The 21,153-nt window shown below is 44.9% G+C and overlaps 1 pseudogene; it reads right to left on the reverse strand.

The window, feature by feature from the left end:
* Positions 1-21,153, reverse strand: part of LOC144823946 (2',5'-phosphodiesterase 12-like) — a 79,523-nt pseudogene that overhangs the window by 7,234 nt on the left and 51,136 nt on the right.

Raw genomic sequence — 21,153 nt, forward strand, 5'->3', positions numbered from 1 at the left:
GCTGACCTAGATCCAGAATCCTTAGGCTCACAGTGAAAGAGGTTACTCTCCCAAAAGATAAAGAGGTCTCCAGAAACATCACCTGCTGCCTGGGCCTCAGCTTGCAACCTCAAGCTCTCTAGAGTGGTGCATGGTTTGCAGGAACTTCAGTGGCTGGTTTTCGGCGCTACTTGGCCTGACTGTTGTTGACAGCTATCTGTGCCATTTATCCAGGCTCCGGGCTCCCTTCACTTCCTTCCCCAGCAGCCATGTACCTTGGGATCATTTAGACCCATTCAGGAAATCCCAACATTACCCAGTGAGACCTGAGATCTTGAAGCAAGGTGATTGCCCAACACGCAATCTACTGTCATGGCAGGGTTCACAGCTACTTTTAGAGAACCTGAGACCCCCCCACTCGAAGAGCCTCCATCTGATGCCCACTGATGGGGACCCACTGCCTATACTTAGAAGTATTTTCAGGCATATGGGCTTTTGGCACTGTCTCTTTATTCCCTATGGACACGAGAGTAACCTCTGTCTGCCCCCAAAGCTCACTGGGACTACCTCTTCCCCAAGCGCTACACTTACCAACCCAGATGACTGTCCACTAGTGGTGGTCTGTACCGTCTTGGGACATTTGGTGTCTCCCTTAGAGTATGCATACTTGTTGCACTCAGTACACTGTGGGAAAAATCTCCCGGTCTATCTAAGAAACCTTTCTTCGTTGGCTCCGATTGATACTGGGTACGTTTTTTCCCTTGGGAACTATTTTGGGGGCCTTTTGAGATCTCCTTAACACCATGGATGCTGCAGATTTTCCTCTGCTGTGCTGGGCCATAATGTTAATGAGTGTGGTCATGACGAGCTCAGCTCGTCATGAGCACACAAGAGGTGTACCTCATGACGAGCTGAGCTCGTCATGAGCATCAAAGGGGTTAATTTAAAGTTTTTCTCCACTCTCTTTCTATGGTGGGACCCCTGACCACCCTTTTGGAGTCCCCCCAGATGTCTTTTTGGACACTCTGGTACTGGTCCAGAGGTCCGCCTCCTCAGCAAGCTTACTGGGGTCAACCAGCTTGCTGTCCACTAGGTGCTGGTGGAGCTATGTAAATCAAATATTGAGCATGGGCTCCCTAAGAACCAAGTTGCACAGCCCACTGGAATCATCAGCCTTGCTGCCCCTCATCCAGCCATTCCGTGCCTTGCTGGGGTAGTTCACAAAATCCATCCAACAGTGAGTTAGGAGTTTGGGGCTCTCCTTGAACCTCAGGCCGTACTTCTCAGGGGTAAGTCCAAATTTGGAAAGAAGCATGGCTTTCATTGGGGTGTACCTGGTTTGGTCCTTTACTTCTAGTATAAGAAATGTATCCCTTTCCACTGGGGGTATATGTTTCCTCAAGCCACCCCCAGTGCTCCCCTGGGATCTTGTGCAACCTCAGGGTCACATCACAGGTAGAAAAACAGTCACTGATGTCATATCCCACCACCTATTTTGGCACCAGATCTTTAGATATGCAGACAGAGTGTATGCTGCCAAAATTGCTGCTGTAATCAGTTTGTTTTGCATTGGATTCCAGCTCTACATGACTCCTTTCATGTGACATTTTCTTCTCCTCTGCTGCCATCTTAGGTTTGACCATCTTGAGCCTGAATTCCCTCTCTGTCTTCTTGTCTGCCACCTCCTCTGGGGGCAAGTCATGTAAGGATACACTACTTCCTACTCTGCCAGGGAGCTCAAACTGCCTTGAAGGCTGGCTGCATATGCAGGTCCTGATCCTGCTAATCCATATAGTCCTCATCATTCTGGTCCTCTTTTGCTGTCGTCAACTGGTGGACCTCTGTCAAGGCCATCCTAGCTTACTGAAGCTTCAACTTCTTGAAGTCTTTATTGCTTTCCCAGTCCCCTTTCCCTACAGACCTGTTTGAGCTAAACCACAGTGTTATTTCCCAAGTTGGTCAGATCTGACTCCATTACTGCAGGTATGGTTTCAGATAGTCCAGTGGAAATTAGAGTAGATTTGGAAAAATAAAAGAAGCCAATCAGGGAGAATTTTTAAAACAATGGCCTGAAATTATTTATATGGGATGCTAGTGTAACACAAACCCACTGTATAGCACTGCAATAACATAAGTCCAAATCCTGAATTCTACAAATGGGCAGTGAGGTCTCTGCTGCACAATATCTTGATGGCTTTTTCTATTCTGGTTCCTGATATTTCTGAAATGCATCCAAAGGGAATCTAAACAGCCACCACCCTGCGTTGTTAGTTAGCAATTGTATAAGTTTACAAATAATATTAAGATTCCCTGAGCAGAACTGTAATCCTGTCAAATCATACAGATAGAAGTTTCCAGATTTGCCGGATAATATCCAGCCTCCCTTGTGACTGTCAATTACTGATAATGCCAACCCAACAATGTAACATTCTGTTCTTCCATGAAAAGTTATTGCAATATGTATTGTTATCACACCCCGGATAAACCATCCCCTGTAGCTTTCTATAATATAAACAGGGACCTGGGTAACCAAAACCCAAGACTCCTTTTACTTCAGAAAATTGCGTTGGACGGGTATAGGTATAATCGACAAGTGATAATAGATATGCAGTCCATAAACTAGTAACAGATTCAGTGGGGTAACAAGCTGTCCCTTTTCCAAAGAACCACATTACTCAGGCTGTCTTTATCTGTTGTGTCAGAGGAATAACCTTGCCCTTAGTGCCTGAAGGTACATCCTGACCATTTTCCAAAACCCATGACACCCCACACAATATTATTAACAACAGAACCACAAGAGCAACACATACTATTTTCTTTTTGCGGGTCCACTGCATATTATGCTGGGCAATGGGAATCACTGGCTGCTCTTCCTCAGCAACCATCCTACCAAAGGGATGCATAACAAATAATGAAAAGGGGGCAACATGCAAGAGAACTATACCAGTTACCAGTGTCCATCAGAGCCTCACTGGTACAGGCTCTTATTGTTCATCAATACTTTGGCACTCTTGAGCACAAGCGGTGGAGCTTGCTCTGTCCGAAGCTCGTATCTCACGTCAATCAGGATGGTACACCTTCAAGGTATACTTCAATCTCCTCAGTCCAATGTTCATACAATGCATGAATCCCTCAACAATCTGAAGTAACTCCATTGATACTATAATTTAGTACAACCTATCTTATACAGTCCATCCCTAACTAATCTTTCTTCACTTTAGATGCGCTTTCCCTCAGCTGAGGGTACAAATTGTACCTGGTAGACCCAGGCACTGAATGATCTGTGAATAAAGGCTCTTGGATAGCTCGTTTTTCCGGATTTACAGCCACATTCAACACGTCGTCATTTTCCTTATCCGTCTGCGTCCACGTTAGTTGGGTATCACTTAATGGGACAAACCGAGGCACCTGCTCGCACTCAGAGTCCTCAATGCCATTCTTGACCCACTGATCATAGGGTAGTGCACCCAGTTCTTACGGCCAGCAGCCTTCACAGCAGGATGTGTCACCAACAGGACCTGTTAAGGCCCCTTCCAGCACGGCTCCAAACTTTTCGTGCTCTGGAAGTTCCCGAGGAGCACAAAATTACCAGGCACAATGTCGTGGCCGGGTCCCTCTGGTGTAGAAGGCAGTGACACATGCACCTGTTGGTGAATAGAACGTAAATTCTCTGTTAACTGGTCGAGATAATCAAGCAACACAGGGTACTCAATATCTGAAAACCTGCGAGGGAGCGGGACGCCGCATATTTTTGCCGGGTGTCCAAACACGACCTCATAAGGTAACAATCCTGTTCTAGAATGAGCTTTATTTCTTGTTGAAAAAAGAGCAGTAAAGCGTCTGGCCTCTTTAACCCTGTAGTCGCCTGTATTTTTGCCAGTTTCATTTTTAGAGTACCATTGTACTTCTCAACCAAACCCGCTGACTGTGTATGATTGGCAGCATGGAACTTCTGCTTCACATGGAGACCCTCACAAATCAATTGAATCACTTTTGCTTTAAAATGACTTCTGTTGTCACTTCAGATAACTCTGGGCAAGCCGAAACGAGTACCGTTGCAGTTGTAATAGCTGTATTATCTTTTGTGAGATAAGCCTCAACCCATTTACTGAATGCACAAACAACCACCAAAACATTCTTCAGAATATTACATCCCTCCAATTCAATATAGTCCATTTGAAGGACTTTAAAAGGAAAATTGGGTGCTGCAAAATTGCCCAGTGGTGTAGGGGTACCCTTCCCAGGATTATGCATCACGCATACCATGCAGTGCTTTACTAAGTGTGCAGCTGTCTTAGAGATGTTATCATTCTGCCAAACAGGGTCTAGCAATTTACAAATACCTTTAGCACTGATCTGTGCTGGACTGTGGGCCATAGGAAGAACATATGCATCCGGCAACATCCATTACTGTTTTCCTTATTTATCAATCCAACATCCTTTACCTGCCACACCTCTAATTCTTCTATTGTGGCTTCACTTTGTATTTCATTTACACTTTCAAGGGTATCTTTAAACATGAGAAAATCAGGAACCCACCTAGCTGGACCTTCTACAAACATTCTTTTCATCTTTTTCCGGGCCGTTTACATACCTGTCTGATCAGCAAAAGCATTTCCCTTATCCACATCATCAGTGACCTTCGTGTGGGTACTACATTTAACTATGGCCAATTTCGTGGGGAGCGTCAAAGCAGACAAAAGCCTCAATATGTGGTGCCCATGTTGGATTTTTGTACCATGAGAAGTAAGAAACTCTCTCTCGGTCCAGAGTTGCCCAAAATTTTGTGCGACCCGAAGGCATACTGGCTGTCAGTATAGATGTTGACAACTGGCCCTCGCTCAATTCATAGGCTCGAATAAGGCCAGTTAACTCAGTAGCTTGAGCCGACTGATAAGGGACCTTTGATGTCTCTACTATGGTGTGTAGCATGGTAATATTGTAGGCTGCAGTGATTGTGCCATCTGGTTATTTAAAACAAGAGCCATCAACATATAGTTCCACTTGTGCATCAGATAAGGGACCATCAGTCAAGTCTACCCGTCCTTTCGTCTCTTCTTCTGTTCGGAAGATGCAGTCAAGTTTGTCAACCTCATCACTCTGAGAAGGGAGGGGTAGTAACGTGGCTGGATTCAGAGTGGCACATCTTTTGATTGTAATGTGTTTAGCAAACAATGTCACTACATAGTCAGTAACATATGCACTGGTGAGGTGATGTGTCTTTGTCTGATCCAAAAGCGTGTCCCAAGCATGGAGTACCATGACTGTGAGGTCAGAATTAAGCACAAGTCCAGTCGATTGTCCAACTGAAGTGGCCTCAGCCACAACCACTCCTAGACAATTCAGGAGGGCTCTCGCAACTGGATCAAGTGCATCAGAGAAGAAAGCACACAGCTGTTGCTTATCCTCAAACTTTTGTGTTAGTACACAAAGCACACAACTAGCTATCTAGTAGATGTAAAGCACAAACGGCTTGCCATAATTAGAGATACCAAGCACAGGAGCTGAACAAAGCGCAGTTTTCAGTTGCTCAAAAGACTGCTGATGTTCGGGCATCCAAGGCAAAGGCTAATGCACTTCTTTTGTTGTTAACGCAAGCAAAGATTTGATTAGTAAAGAGTAAATTGGGATCCACTGGTGACAGTAGGAAGTGATACCTATAAAAGCGAGCATACCTTTTTGAGTTTGTGGAATGGGCATTTTAACAATGGTACTGATTTGCTGAGGGGTCAACCTCCTACCCTCCTTCGACTGTAGGTGAACTAAATAGGTGACCTCCTGTCGAGAATACTGAAATTTAGAAACTTTAGAGACTTTATGTCCATGATGAGCTAAATGCATCAATAATTTACCAGTACTATCTTTACAACCTTGTTCTGTGCCAGAAGCAATAGGTAAGTCATCAACATACTGCACTAATACATTACCTAGGGGAAGCGAAAGGGAATCCAATTGACCTTTCAATGTTTGGCTATAAATACTCGGACTCTCTGTATAGACCTGAGGGGCTCGACAGAACCTACAGCTCCTACTAGGTAGGGGGAACCCAAACAGATATCTACTATCTGGATGAATAGGAATACTAACAAATGCATTCTTCAAATCAATAACAGAAAATAATCGAGCAGTAGAAGGAATCATTGCCAAAAGTGTGGTGATATCAAGAACCACTGGAAACTGGGGAACCACAATTTTATTAACTTCACGCAAATCATTCACAAAACGGTAAACATCCTCATGATCATCAGAGGAATCTGAGAGTGTCCATTTAGAAATCGAAAGAATGGGACTATTACAAATGTTGGTAGACGTCTCTTCAACTACTCCCTTTTATATGAACAAAGTGATACAAAAGGGGATGATGGACGGAGCGTTTGAGCAAATCAGACACTCACCCCCAGGATGCTTGTTTCCGGTCCCGTGAAGACATGGCTTGACAGTTCGGGCTGGACTGTTCCCATGAGGCACAGGGTCAGACTGATTTGCATATGGCCATGTCGGAACTGGGGTAGTGGGGTAGTGGAGTGAGCTAAAGAATGGTGATGGGTTAAACCCTGATCAGTTGTCTGGGGGTGAGTATTTGATTTGCTCAAACGCCCCATCCATCATCCCCTTTGGTATGGCTTTGTTCACCCTAAGTTGGCAGTGTATGCCCAGACGTGGGTCCCTTGCTCACTCTACCACTGGATTCAAGGTAGCCTGGCTGATGAGGATTATGAATCTGAAACCGGTCCCAGGATGCTTGTTTCCGGTCCAGGGAAGACATGGCTTGACAGTTCAGGCTGGACTGTTCCCATGAGGCACAGGGTCAGACTGATTTGCATATGGCCATGTCTGAACTGGGGTGGTGGAGTGAGCTAAAGAATGGTGATGGGTTAAACCCAGATCAGTTGACTAGGGGTGAGTGTTTGATTTGCTCAAACGCTCTGTCCATCATCCCCTTTGGTATCGCCCTTTTGTATGAAAGTCTGAATAATCTGTAGAAGGGCACGTTCTCTCTCCTGAGGTATTCTATTCTGAGGAATACAAGGCAAAGTAGCATTTTCTTTAACCTGTATCGAAATCGGTGGTATATGCAATAGTCCTACATCTGTATCACCTGTCACCCATAGGGTAGGTGGTACTTCAGCAAATTCAGCAGGAAGAGGCGCATCGTGAGTCAGACACTGTTTAGTACCCACATTTGGGCCCATTGTCATATAAACACCAAAACATTATTATGACCAGACAGAGCCACCCCAGGGACCAAATGTCGAGAAACAGAACTCTTTGTTGCACCTGTGTTCACCAAAAATTCCTTAGTCGAGCCTTGCAAATCCGTAGTGACATAAGGACCATGCTGATCTACAGGTATCTGAACTGGTCCCTCACTCTGTGCCTGGCTATCCTAGCTAGAAGATGTCCCTGTCACCTCATCCATATCATAATCATCATGATAATACTCTCCATCACCTGGGTCATCAAAATAATTGTTATCAGAGCGACCCTGTAAGACCGCAGCATTCTGAGGTCTATTGGACCCACGACCTCGTCCACGAGAACCCTGCCCTCTAGGAACGGCAAACTACTGTAAAAGCACAGGACACTCGCTACATCAATGACCCTCCTTCTTACAGTATGCACACTGATTCCGCCCCAAAGGTGTTGCGGTCAGCTGCCTGCTAGTGTGTGAAAGCTGTCTAGCAGGACCACTGCATCCTCTACCATTTCCCCTAAACGCTTGCTGTAACAGCACCTTCGTCTTCAAATCCTTATGTTTTTTTATCTGATTCTGCTTTGTCTTCCTGGTCACGATGCTCATAGTATTGAGCCATATTCAAAATAACAGAGAGGGAAGAGGTGGACCAGGTACTCTCAGATGCCTGTAAATGAGTCGCACTTTCATGAAACAGGTTAGAAACAAACCTGTCAACAAACAACTGAACGCCTCCCTCAACAGACATATCCTGCCCACTATAATCCCAAACCGTATCTTCAAACGGAGTACAAAAATTAGACACACTTATATCCTTCTTCTGTCGACAAGCTTTCAACTTATCCCAACTTACCTTCTTGGGAGAAATAAGAGAGTGCATATATGTAATAACGCGGCCTGGCAAAGTAAGTATCTCAGCTCTGGGTTTATCACCTGGCTTCCTTTCCTGATCCCATCTCTTAATCTGCTCCCATTTGCCACCCAACTCCGCAACATGATCTTGGGTATGAATCTGTCTCGAAATATCAACTGGAAAAAGAATACCAAAGAACAGTTCAATATCAGCAAGAGTCATTACAGTAGAAGAGGCAGTTTTGGTCAATTCCTTACAATAAGCAGTAGAATGTTTTCTAGGATAAGACAAATTAGTCTTAAGGGATAGAATCTCACTTTTTTCCAAGGAGTATGAAGCCATTGTTCCTGAAAATGGGCCCCTACAAACCTGTCTAGTAACATTACCATGCTAGTCCGTTATCTCAAGTATTTCTGGGTGATGTATAAGATTGACATCCGACATCGGAAACTGAAATACCTACCTCTATAAGCAATTAATGTTGTAAGATTCCCGAAGACTTGGACTAACATTCACACGATCTGTAATATAAAAAAAAATGGAGACATGCCTGTCCCAATGTAGCATACATATGCTTTAGAGCATGTTGTTTTTTTTTTTGTATTTAATCCTCATTTGCCTCAGACCTCAGTAGACACAAGAGTAGGATGTCTACAGCTGTTTCCCGTTTTTTGGGAGACGTAGGCTTCAGAATCAAATCGGGGGTAGGCATCCGCCTACCGGCTACCGACAAACCCACATGAGGTCACTATACCCCCATTTGAGGAAAGGGGAATGGTTCCGCTCTTTCTGATGGCTTCTGACTGAAGACTGTTTATGTTGGCCAGATAGAAAATGCTCAACACAGTCAAAGAGCATCCATGAGGCTTAATCATAGGATTCATAAAGAGCATGTTGTTGTATAAAAGACTCTAATTCTCGCTGAACTTCCCAGACATCCTCTACACTATCAATGGCATAACTAGCCCACTGCGCAGCCTGGTTATCTATTACATTTTTCTCTTCATTCCCCACCCCAGATCGCACTAACGGGTCCATGTGCTCCTTAAATTTCATCCAGTCTCTATCCTTAAATCCACGCGCTGGCATCTCAACACTCAAAGATGTCAAGGATGGAATACCATGGAAGGAGAAGCAGCAGAAGTGACAGGTACAATTGTCGCTGGCACTTTTACCAGAGGAGAGAGTACAGAGGATACAGTTGAGACAGTAGCTGTGCTGATAGTCACAGTTGCCAAAGATGGCGAAGACGAAGAGGAACAGGGGGTACCGTGGCAAAAGCTGCTGTAGATACGGGAACAATTGGAGCAGATATTACAGGCTGCTGCGTCTGTAAGGGAACAGTGGAGTATATCTTATGCAAGGCATGTGTGGGCGGGGTCGCGTATCTCTCAATTCCTCCACAAAAGTATCATTTTCCTCTTGGACCAAATACGATGTGTCAATATACAACTGAAACCTCCTATCTTCACATTCAACTCCTGTCTCCTGCTTTTCACTGTCATATGTGTTAGAAATAGGGGTCTCTAGTTGGCAGAGGTAGGTAATTTTGTCCAAATAGGCACCCTTGCTTCTAGTCACTGTAAGGGGGATACACACTTTAGATAACCCCTGCTCACCCACTTGGTAGCTTGGCACGAGCAGACAGGCTAATCCCAAAGGCAATGTGTAATGTATTTGTACCAACACTCACAGTAACACAGTGAAAACACCACAAATGGACACCACACTAGTTTAGGAAAATAAAATACCTTTATCTAAACTAAACAAGAACAAAACAACAAAAATCCGACATACACAAACTCAGTAGAATGTCTTTAGAAAGGTTGTTGCAAAAATAAACGTGTAGATGATGAAATGCGACACTTTACTCACAAAGTACCTGGGATGCGTAACGGAAAATAATCAAAAGGGTCACAGAGAAGGCGATGCATTGATTCTTCCTGCGCTCTGGTTCTGATGCGGCAAGATGGCACATCGATGTACTGCAACGATCCGGTGCGATGCGAGAAAATGGGGGCTTTACTGCGATGCGAAAACGTAGAGATGATGCGTGCACGCCCGACGGTCGTTCGGCGAACTCGGTGGTTATCTGAGCTGCGGCAGACCCTGCGACACGCTACTGATGATACGACGACACCCTCAGTGATGGCGATATGCTTCTCCGGTGTTGCCGTGACGAATAGCAGCAGCATGCTTCCTCAGTGATGTAACAGGCACAGCCCTGCGACACTCTTCTCCAGTGATGCGACAGCACACTCTATGCTGCGGCACGCTTCTCTGGTGATAAGATAGAGAACAGCAGCAGCGGCAACATGCTTCCTCGAGGATGCGATAGCGGCTGCTGCAGTGGAATCACGTTTCTCTCTCGTTGCATCATGCTTCCAGCTCCCCACAGCAAAAAGGCCTCATACTCAGCTACAGGCCCTCCTGGTAGACTGGAACTCCCAGCAAGGAAGTTCATGGAAGCTGGAGGTGAGGTCCTTTTGTGCCTGGGACTTCAGAAACAGGAGGCCAGCTCGTCTCAGGCCCTTGGAGACTTTTCTTGAGATGTGTCGAGCCCGCTCTGGTGTCGAAGCTTTCAGGGACCAGGTCTGCTCCAAGATTGATTAACAGTTTATCCCATCTTCTACCTTCTGCTAATTGGAGTCAATTGGTGGCGCAGTTCAGGTGGAGAACTTCCTGTTGTTCCGCTGTGGAAAACGCCAACCCTCGGTTGACGTTCTAGTCTTTTGCAGCAGTGCCGCCATTTCGTGCGCGCGCTGCTCTGGTGCTGCGCACTTCAACTGAAGAACTTGACGGAGTCGGTTGCGTTCCAGAGAGTCTCTTCTGAGGCGTCTTCATTCCTGTAGCGGCTCGTCAAAAGAAGATTTTATCGTGTTCGGAGAAGACTCAGAAGTCTACGAATTCTTTGTGAGATGTCCAGTCTGCAGTATAGCTGTCTTCGAGTGTAAGGTCTGGTTTTCCGTTATCTCTCCACTCTCGTTTTGCCGTGCAGTTTGGTCCGAGAGTAACGGTAAGACTTTGAACAGTTGATTCTAGTGACATTCAAGTTGTTACCAGACTAATTCAGATTGAGAAGCGTTTTCTGGAGAACGACAGTAGTGTGAATTAAAGTATCAAGTCCGTTGCTGAATTCTTTAGAACGATATCCATAGAATTTGATTAAAACTCAGCATTTGGGTGATGGCTATTGCCCGAATAACAGCAGTTGTGTGGAAAAGTAAATTTTGCCATGTTCTGTGTCCCTACGTGTTCCCCATGTTATGTTGTATGTGCATGATTAATATGCATATGTATTCCCCATGATCGATTAAAGACGCAATTACAGTTGTGTCCAACTCTAGTATGCCAGTTTCTAGTTCTCGTGAAAGCTACGAGTATTAGGCCTATGTAAAGTTATGTTGCCACGTTTCACAGTGTGCACGTTATTTCATTGTAAAATCCCCGTTTCTAGGCCTCAAAAGGGCCCGAACACCAGATTCAGCTCCTGTCTCCTGAACCCTCGCTGAGGAGCGATACAGCCTCCACCTGTATCCCTGACCCTTCACTTACTTCATGCCTCACAGTGCCCGGCTCGGCCTGGCTCTGCCTGCCAGTCTGCCAAGAGTATGTTATGATTCCAGTTATCAGTCCAGCTCTCCTTCTCTGCATTCCTAAGCTACTGAATCGCATCAATAGTTTCCGTCATGGTCTAGCCTTTACGTCTCCATGTAAGAGAAATACTGTATTAATGGTCATTTAATATTCCTCAACACGCACTACATGTAGAATAATGCATGCACCAGTCTTAGAGTCTGTTAGCCTTTACCCTGATAACTTTTGGATTCTATCAACATGTTCTCTAAACATCAGATACTAGATAGTGTTTAGGTACATGTCGCTTTGACTCTCCAGACTTTAGTCTCTCCTTCTAGCGCAGAAGTCATAGCCCCCAGCTTCTCCCTAGTAACACGTCATTGCCAGCTTGCGCGCACCACTAGGTTAGAGGTCCCGGCTCCTTAGGTAGCCCCCTCCATGTTTCCGCCTCATTTATGACATATTCTGTTACGTTTACATCACATGTCTATGTATACGCCCTGTATACGCCTCTTGTTACACCTACTTTATGCCTTATCTTTCGCGACTGCTACAAACCCCGCCCACTGCTACGCCTACTGTACTGAATGCTATGTATTTTGTTTAACTATATATACTTGTGCACTGTTATTAAAAGTTAGCGCGCTCATCCCAGATCCTGCCCCGGCAGCTGCCGGGCCCTGCCATCCTATTCCCGTGCAGGTTGTCCTGTTGCTGTCCTTTATGCTGTATTAAAACCTGCAAACTCAAGATACCTCGAATCTTGACTCTTATTTATTGAGCTATCTGTTATTGTATGTCTAGTCAAAAATAGAGGTATTATTTATTTATTTACCACATAATGGCGCCCGAACAGGGACTTGCCCTTTCCCCACGCGCCGGAGAAGCCACGCAGGCCCCCTGATCCTCTGCAGCCGTGACAGAACCATACCGTGCACGTGCAGATATTTCTGCTTCAAGTATCCCTCAGGCCCACGGAGGAGACGGAGGTTGCTGTCCAGCATCCAGACGAGGCGGTGGAGGAACGCGGCGAGTCCCGACCAGAGCCCAAGCCGAGAGTCCAAGGTCCGAGGTATCCGGAGGCCCACCCGTAACAGAAGTCCGAAGTTCGTCCGTCCGTCGTCGTAACAGTCCAGTCCAGTCCGAGGCCTTCCGTTCTTGCTGCCCGGTGAGTACCGTTGCTGGGGTAGTATCTAGACAGGGTCAATTGCATTGTCTCTGGTCCGTGGGTTTGGGTACACAGATCCAACACGAAGTGTCCACTTAGGTGGATGCGGGTCCTGACGTGTCTCTTTATGAGACCGGTAAGTTTCGTACTGTTTTAGCAGTGCATCTAGTTTCTGTTCTAGTCTGTTCTGTTCTCGAGAAATTCATGTATTCTGTTTTCAGTATTCCAGGTAGTATTTTGTCCGAACAGTTATCTTAAATGTCATTCATGTATTTCAATGTCGTGGTATGAAAGTGGTGTTCTTCAGTAATTATCGTGTTCATTGTGTATTGTATTGTATCTAGACTCCCGTTCAGCCATGCCTCTGTTTTCCAAGTTACGTCAGTTAAGAACTAGAAAAGGTCTGTTAGAAGAGGCAGTTCCTGTCCCACCTAGGGACAGTCCAGGTCATTTTATGTATCAAAAGCATGGCATAAGTGCCATATTGTATCTAGATTTATGGGTGGAGTACACCAAACAGTTAGAAGAAAAGTATAGATGGCCCGTATCGGGTACATGGGATGCCGAGTGCATCATGCGAGTAGAAGAAGTATTATGGAAAAAGAAAGCCAGACAGTCACAAAAAGATGCCATCGAGTTATGGCGCAAAGAATCTCACAAGAGAACAGAAAAAGAAATCAGAAAGTCAGAATTAAGTAGAGAATCCTTAGAAAGAGCCCAAGAAAGAGAATCAATCGAAATAGGTGAACGAGTTAAAACCGAACAGTCAGACAGGCAGAGGAATGCCCTTATTAAGGGTATGTACCCTCTTCTTGCCGAGGGTTTGCCAAAAGCAACCCCGGAGGCATCCAGTAATTTTCCGCCACCCTTAGTTCCGACCAAGCTACGTCACAAACCGACCGCAGCTGATATTTTTCTCTCGTCCTATTTGGACGACACAGTCCCAGAATATGCAAATCCTGTTCCACCAGCTCCTGTAAATAATGTAATTCATGGTCCTCCAGCCACCGGGGCACCTGTTGCAGCATCTGTTACGTTACCCCCGGTCCAGCCCGTAGTACAAATTCCCGCCACATCAGTCACTCTGCCAGCACGAAGAGTATCAGTAGACGATTCCAGTTCAGGGGCCGCGGGAGGAGGTCCTCCTGGTACCCCGCCGCCAAATAGACGTCTAGGGGTAGTCAAGTTACATGAACGTGCATTACAGCGTACGCCTAAATATCAGTCCATTGCAGAAATCAGGCGAGCTCTTACTGAATGCTGTTATGATCCAGTCCCAGGCGAGGATAGTATGGTTATATATTCCGTACGTATAAGGCAGGTGTCCGAGTATTTGGTCACCCTACCGAATATGAAAGAAGATCTAGACAGAATGTATCGTTTCATCCGTACAGGAGAAGATCCAGAAAGTATTGGTGAAGTCATGTCTCTCAGGAAATCTGAGATCCAGTTTATGCTATTAAAGTTTCTGATCAATTGTTTAATCAGGGAACAAGATTCCCCGACTAAAGATCCGAATGAAATGAAAATTCTGACAAGGTGGAGTGATAATATAGCCGAGGGTAAACACAGGACAATCAGTAGTATAGAAAGTATGTACAAGAAAATTCGTAAAGAAATAATAAGGTTACACGAACAACGCAAAACAGCACAAGTACGCGAGAAAGAAAATGACTCTTCTACTGAAGAGGTAGACGACGAGAATCCCGCCAGAATAGCGTATGTAGGTAAATCTAGATTTCCAGACCGACATTTACGCCTAGAACACAAGAAAGCTTTTCATCTTCCAGCACCAGAACAAGGCTCTCTAGAACAAGTATTTCAAGCTACCGATCAAATTCTGAAATCACGAATCGGTTATAGTGAGTTAGGTACCATGCATGAACAAGAACTAGCCCGATCAGCAGTCCGATGGATTACTGATTCTACCACTTTTCCAGACGAAATAGTGGCACAAATATTTCTGAAATTGCCCCCAGCCGAGCAGCGACTGGTGGGTATGTATATGATCCAGCACCTCATTACATTGTATGAGGGTCAACATTCTGATCCAGGCCCGTTACATGATATCCTGAACGAGTTACTCCAGTATAAATGGAAAGGTTTAGGTACCGATTTAATTAGTGTCATTCTAGAACAGCGCCACAAATATAGAACGTTTCTGAACCCGCATTTTGTTCACGTCTCACCTCCAGAAAGTAAACCGTTTTACATAGATAGACAGCATCCACTACGAGAAGTACACCCAGTTAGGACAGCGGGTGGTGAAATGCAACGAGTATTTGTTTACACCCCAGTTACCAAGATGGAACTCTTAGAAATGAAGAAGTTAATTCCCTGTCACGACAAAGATCCAGCAGGGTTCCACCGAGAATTAAAAGACATGCTCCGTATGGGAGAATACACGTATCCAGATATTATTAAAATGCTAAAAGTCCTGTTGCCTGCGGGCATATATGAAAAACTCAAGGAAAAAGATTGGGAGGTGGGAGAGAAAAAGATCGATTGGACAGCTCTAGAAGCTGAAGATAATGCACGTGTACCAGGTACCGGTCTTGGAGATAAATGTAAAGAATTACCAGAATTATTGATACAGGTTTTGCCTAGGTTATTAGCCACTAAAAAGGAAGACTGGGATGCAATCTCAGCCTGTAAACAGAAACAAGACGAAGACACTAGTGATTTTTATTCCAGATTTGAGAAATGTTTTATCATAAACAGTGGTTTGAAGACGAGTAGTGAGTCATACCCTCATCTTTTTGTTACTAAATTAGTCGAGAATTCAAGTCCACAAGTTAAGAATCGAGTTTGGAAAGTCGAAAGTACATGGCAAGCTAGTACTCCGTCCCAGATGTTACAGATGCTCCAGTATCACCAGAATAGAATCAGAGAAGAACAAGAACACGAGAGAAGACGTATGAAAGACACGAAAATGAAAGTACTAGTTGCACAATCTGTTCCTCAAGACAGTCAGAAGAGGGGTACGAATCAAGCCAGTCATTCTGCATCTCCCGTTAAAGGGACATGCAATTATTGTAAACAGCCAGGCCATTTCATAAACGAGTGTGCCGTTCTGAAACACAATATAGCCACTGGTAAAACTAAAGAAAGACCACGTCCGCCTAGACAAGAACAAGTTTCACAGACTTCTCAGCCACAGAATGCACAACAGACAGTTACAGCACCGCAGCCTATTGCTGCAACACAGCATGTTACACAGCAGATGTACCAGTATGCAGAGTCCGAGTATTCAGAGTATCAAGCATATTCATGAAACAGCCTAGAGAGGGAGGTAGGCTTGCCTCTCATCGAGATTCCTGTAGATCAAGAAGGTCCCTATGTACATAGTCAAGTATTGGGGAAAGACAGAAAGTTTCTGATTGATACAGGGGCAAGTAGGACTGCTATCAGTCATGACGAGGTTCCAGGGGCTCCGCTCTCAGGCTCTAGAAATGTTTCCCTTGGATTTTCAGGAAAGCCAATAGTTAACGAGATTTCCAAACCAGTTACTCTAGAAGTAGGTCCATTGTCCCGAACTACTGATTTATTACTTACGAAGTCATGTCCAGAATATTTGTTAGGTATTAAGACATTGAAAGAATTAGGTGCAGTTATTTGCTGCTCCCCAGAAGGAATACGTTTGTTTTTACGTGACTTTGAGGGTCACTATGTATTACGTGATTTTGATCCAAGATTACTCAATGTTCCCCAGCATCTATGGGCACAAGGTCCAACTGATGTTGGTTTTATGCAAATCACACCCCATCGTGTGACTCTCAAACAAGGTATAGTCCTACCACGAATTAGACAGTACAGATTGCCACCTGAGGCTGTAGCAGCCTTATCCAAAATTATTGACGAGCTCATTGCTCAAGGAGTGGTTGTAGAAACTGACTCCAATGTATGTAATTCTCCTATCATTCCAGTCATGAAACGTACTGATCCAAATGCACCTCCAGTATATCGATTAGTGATTGACCTTCGAGAACTTAATAAATGTATCATACCCCAGTATCCAGTAGTCCCAGATATTTCTTCCTTATTGACAGCTATTGATTCTGAAGCCACATTTTTCACTGTCATAGACCTCAAAAACGCATTTTTCAGTGTCCCCATTCATCCAGACAGCCAGTACCTTTTCGGTTTTTGTTTAAATGGAAGGAGCTATAAATTCACACGAGCTCCTAAAGGTTTTACAGAAAGTCCTAGTATTTACAGTCAAGCACTTAAGAGACAACTAGACAATATTCACATGCCAGCTGACACTGCCCTGCTCCAGTATGTCGATGATCTACTGATCACAGCCCGTTCTGAACGTGCTTGCGAGCGAGCATCACTTACAGTCCTGTATTTCTTAGCCGAGATGGGGCACAAGGTGTCCCCTTCGAAGCTTCAATTCTGTGTCCAGCAAGTGATCTACTTAGGCCACTTACTGTCCAAGTGGGGTAGGCAGTTGACACCAGACCGTATCCAGTTAATAGCGAGTCTTCCACAGCCCAAGACACAGAAGGAGGTACGTGCTTTTATCGGCCTTACTTCTTATTGTAGACAATGGATTCCTCAGTATGCATTTCTAGCAAAGCCACTGATACAGCTAACGACACAGGAGGCAGCCGTATCGACTGTTCTCCCCTGGACATCTGAACATACACTTAGTTTTAATGAGTTGAAGAAAGCTTTATGCCAACCTCCTGTTCTAGCTACACCGAACTACAGTAAGCCTTTTACACTTTTTGTCACAGAACGTGATGGTACAGCATTATCTGTTCTTACACAAGATCAAGCAGGACAATACAAGCCCTGTGATTATTTTTCGAGCACATTAGATCCAGTAGCCCAGGCGTTGCCTGCGTGCCTCAAGTCAGTTGCAGCCACAGCACTAGCTATCAGACAAAGTGATTCCATAGTGTTAGGACATTCCCTGACAGTACAAGTTCCACACTCCGTGGAAGTTCTTTTAAACCGAACACAGACTCAGCACTTGACAATTGCACGTTTAACAGGTTATGAACTGACACTGTTCCAGCCACACATAGAAATCAGACGCTGCAACGTTCTAAATCCTGCTACACTTTTACCGTCAGTTACTTCAAATCCTGCCACACATGACTGTGTGGAAGTAGTCAACACTATGACAAAGCCAAGACAAGATCTGACAGACATTGCCTTACCAGATCCCGACCTGACACTTTATGTGGATGGTTCATGTATGAGAACAAGTACAGGAGAACTAGTAGCCGCGTATGCAGTGACTACTGACACCGAAGTTATTGAAACACACCGTATTGACACCCTGTCTGCTCAAGCAGCAGAGCTAATCGCTCTGACACAAGCCTGCATACATGCCAAGAACCTGAAAGTTAATATTTACACAGATTCACGCTACGCATTCGGAGTCGTACACGACTTTGGAGTGCTCTGGCAAGAGAGAGGTTTCATGACTTCTCATGGAACCAAGATTCAGCATGGTTTCCTTATTCAAGCTCTGTTAGATGCAATACATTTACCGACAGCTATCGCTATCATGAAGTGCAAAGCACACACGAAAGTTACTGACATTATTTCCCAAGGTAATGATCTAGCAGATCGAACAGCCAAGCTCACAGCCCAGACTCCAGACATTCCAGTTAACACGACACAGACATCCACTCCAGATCCGATTACATGTATGACAGTTAAGGACCCTACACAAGATGTCATAGACATACAGTTACATGCTACTCCCGAAGAAATCAAGAAATGGTCCGAACAAGGAGGGGTCCAGACAGATCAGGGATGGTTGACGAAGGGAAAAGCCACATGGTTTCTCCCCGACTCAATGGTTCAAGTCATTATCAATACCGCACATAGTCCAGCACACTTAGGAGAAAAAGCCATGTTAGACAGTATCCAGAATATTTGGTTTAACAAGCATTTACGAGCTGCAGCCAAGCAGAAAGTCCGTACCTGTATGATATGTTGCCAGTTCAACCCAGGTAAAAGTGTCCCGGTGGAACAAGGTGGGTTCCAGCCCCCTGACCACCCTTTTGAAGTCCTCCAGATGGATTATATTCAGATGGAGCGATGTCGAGGTTTCAAGTATGTCCTTGTAGTTGTATGCGCTTTGTCCAGGTGGACAGAGGCATATCCAGTTCCAGATTACACAGCCGCGACCACTGCCAAGCAGCTGGTTCGTGAATTTTTCCCTCGTTATGGACTCCCTAGGGTCGTGTATTCAGATAACGGCCAGCCGTTCTCATCTGAACTAATGAAGCACGTTTCCCTTTTGTTAGGGTACCAGTGGAAGTTCCATTGTGTACGCCATCCAGAAGCAGCCGGTCTCGTAGAGAGACATAACCAGACCCTAAAAATCCGTATTGCCAAAGTCTGTAAAGAGAAAGGTGTAGACTGGTTAGTTGCCCTGCCAGTTGCTTTGTTCTATATGCGCATGGTCGCACATTCCAGATCAGGTCTGTCCCCTTATGAGGTCGTATTCGGCCGCCCCCCGAACATGTGGGGTACACCCAGACCCCGAAGTATTACAGATGTTTCCAGTAATATGCTGACAGATTACCTAGCTTCCTTGATGTCTGCCCTACACTCTTGTCGTTCACAGGTTGCCGCTGCATTTCCCGACAATACTGAAGTCAAGCCAAACGAGGTCCTTCCCGGCACCCTGGTTTTAATCCAGAATTTCGATCGTTCAAGTCCGCTAGAGCCTCGCTGGAAGGAGCCGAAGTTAGTCCTTCTGACCACCCGCACGGCCGTGAAGTTGGAAGGCAGAAAAGGCTGGGTGCATCTGTCTCATGTCAAGAAATTTCACGGACTAAGAACTAAAACGTTTATTGACACTTCTACAGACAATTCCGAGTCTAAAAATTGCCCTATTCTCAAGGACTGTCCCGCTATTGACTTTGACTCAAAGCCTCCCCTGTTAGAGAAAACTCCGCAGCAGGAGTACAAACAGAAGCTTCGGTCTAGTAAAATAAGTCAGCCAGTTTAATTGTCTAAGTCCCCCTCGGGTGAAACGGTTAGACAGGTATCTGACATGTATGAGATAGACCCCCATAGTGAGAGAGTTAGTCAAAACTCAATCCGATGTATCGTTTTTCTAAGTTTTATATTGTTTTTGAGTTTGATGGTTACCTGCACAAGTTATGCATTTCATTTATGTTTCCCAATTTCTCATGTAAATAAGTTTTCTAATGCTACAGTAGAGCACACGTTTAGTCATCTGCCTCCTCACGAACTATCCTATCGTCTTGCTATGCGCAACAATACATTTATCCGTATGTTACATTATTCACACCAGACCAGCAATGCCACTAATTGTTGGGTGTGTGGTCGACTCCCCCCTTTCCAGACACCGAAGGGAGTTCTGCCACTGTTTCCTTATCCGTTTTCACATAATGGTTCGTGTGGAGCCTGGTCCATGTTAACGTCATCCTCAACAGATATGTCCCTTCTGAATAGTACATGTTTTCCAGACAAGCAAGGTCTTCCCCACAGAACAGGGTTAGATCTAGAAAATGAAGTTTATAATTTGGGTAATTATTCTTCGAATTTTATGGTCCTGAATGTTCAGTCTGATCCTACTCCAGACTTACCTGCTATTTCAGTACTACCAGTCAAAGGCGAATTATGTGTCCGAAAGAATGGTTCCACACATGTAGGACATAGTGATTGTACTACTATTGTCAAGTATAGTGACAGTGGGAAATCTATTTTCAAAGCTTCAAGTCATTCTTATTTTGTTTGTGGTCAGACCGCATATGTTCGTCTGCCCCTCGATTGGGATGGAACATGTTACATTGCCTTCCTACTGCCACCAGTTTTCCTAGCCCCATCCGATTATCATAGAAACACACATCTAGTACACATTAGACATAGAAGGGAGATCGAGTCCCCGATTGTCGATCAAACTGAAACTGCTCTAGAACAGTATACAGATTTCAATAAAGGTTTCTTCTTCTTTATAGGCCCTATCCAGAATAGTAAGTTAATACGTAGATTGACTAGAACCCTTGAAGCAGTAGTGAATGAGACTGCCTCTGCCCTAGGTAACTTAACGGAAGAGCAATCTGCTATGAGATTTGTCGTGCTCCAAAATTGTCTCGTTCTTGACGTCATACTGGCCGATAGAGGAGGAGCATGTAGAGTCATCGGATCTAGTTGCTGCATTTTCATTCCTAATAACGCGCCGTCTGTTTATTCAGCTATAACCAGACTTCATAAAATTGCCCATCAGTTACACCAGAATCCAGGCACCTGGACATGGTCCGGTTGGTTTTGGAGTATAATTTCTGCCTGGGGATGGAAAGTATTGTCCTTTCTAGGTATTGCAGTAGCGATCATATTCAGTTGCTGCCTCTGTATACAATGTGGCCCTGCGATTTGCGG

The sequence above is a fragment of the Lissotriton helveticus genome, chromosome 3_1 (genome assembly GCF_964261635.1).
Source record: "Lissotriton helveticus chromosome 3_1, aLisHel1.1, whole genome shotgun sequence".
NCBI lineage: Eukaryota > Metazoa > Chordata > Amphibia > Caudata > Salamandridae > Lissotriton > Lissotriton helveticus.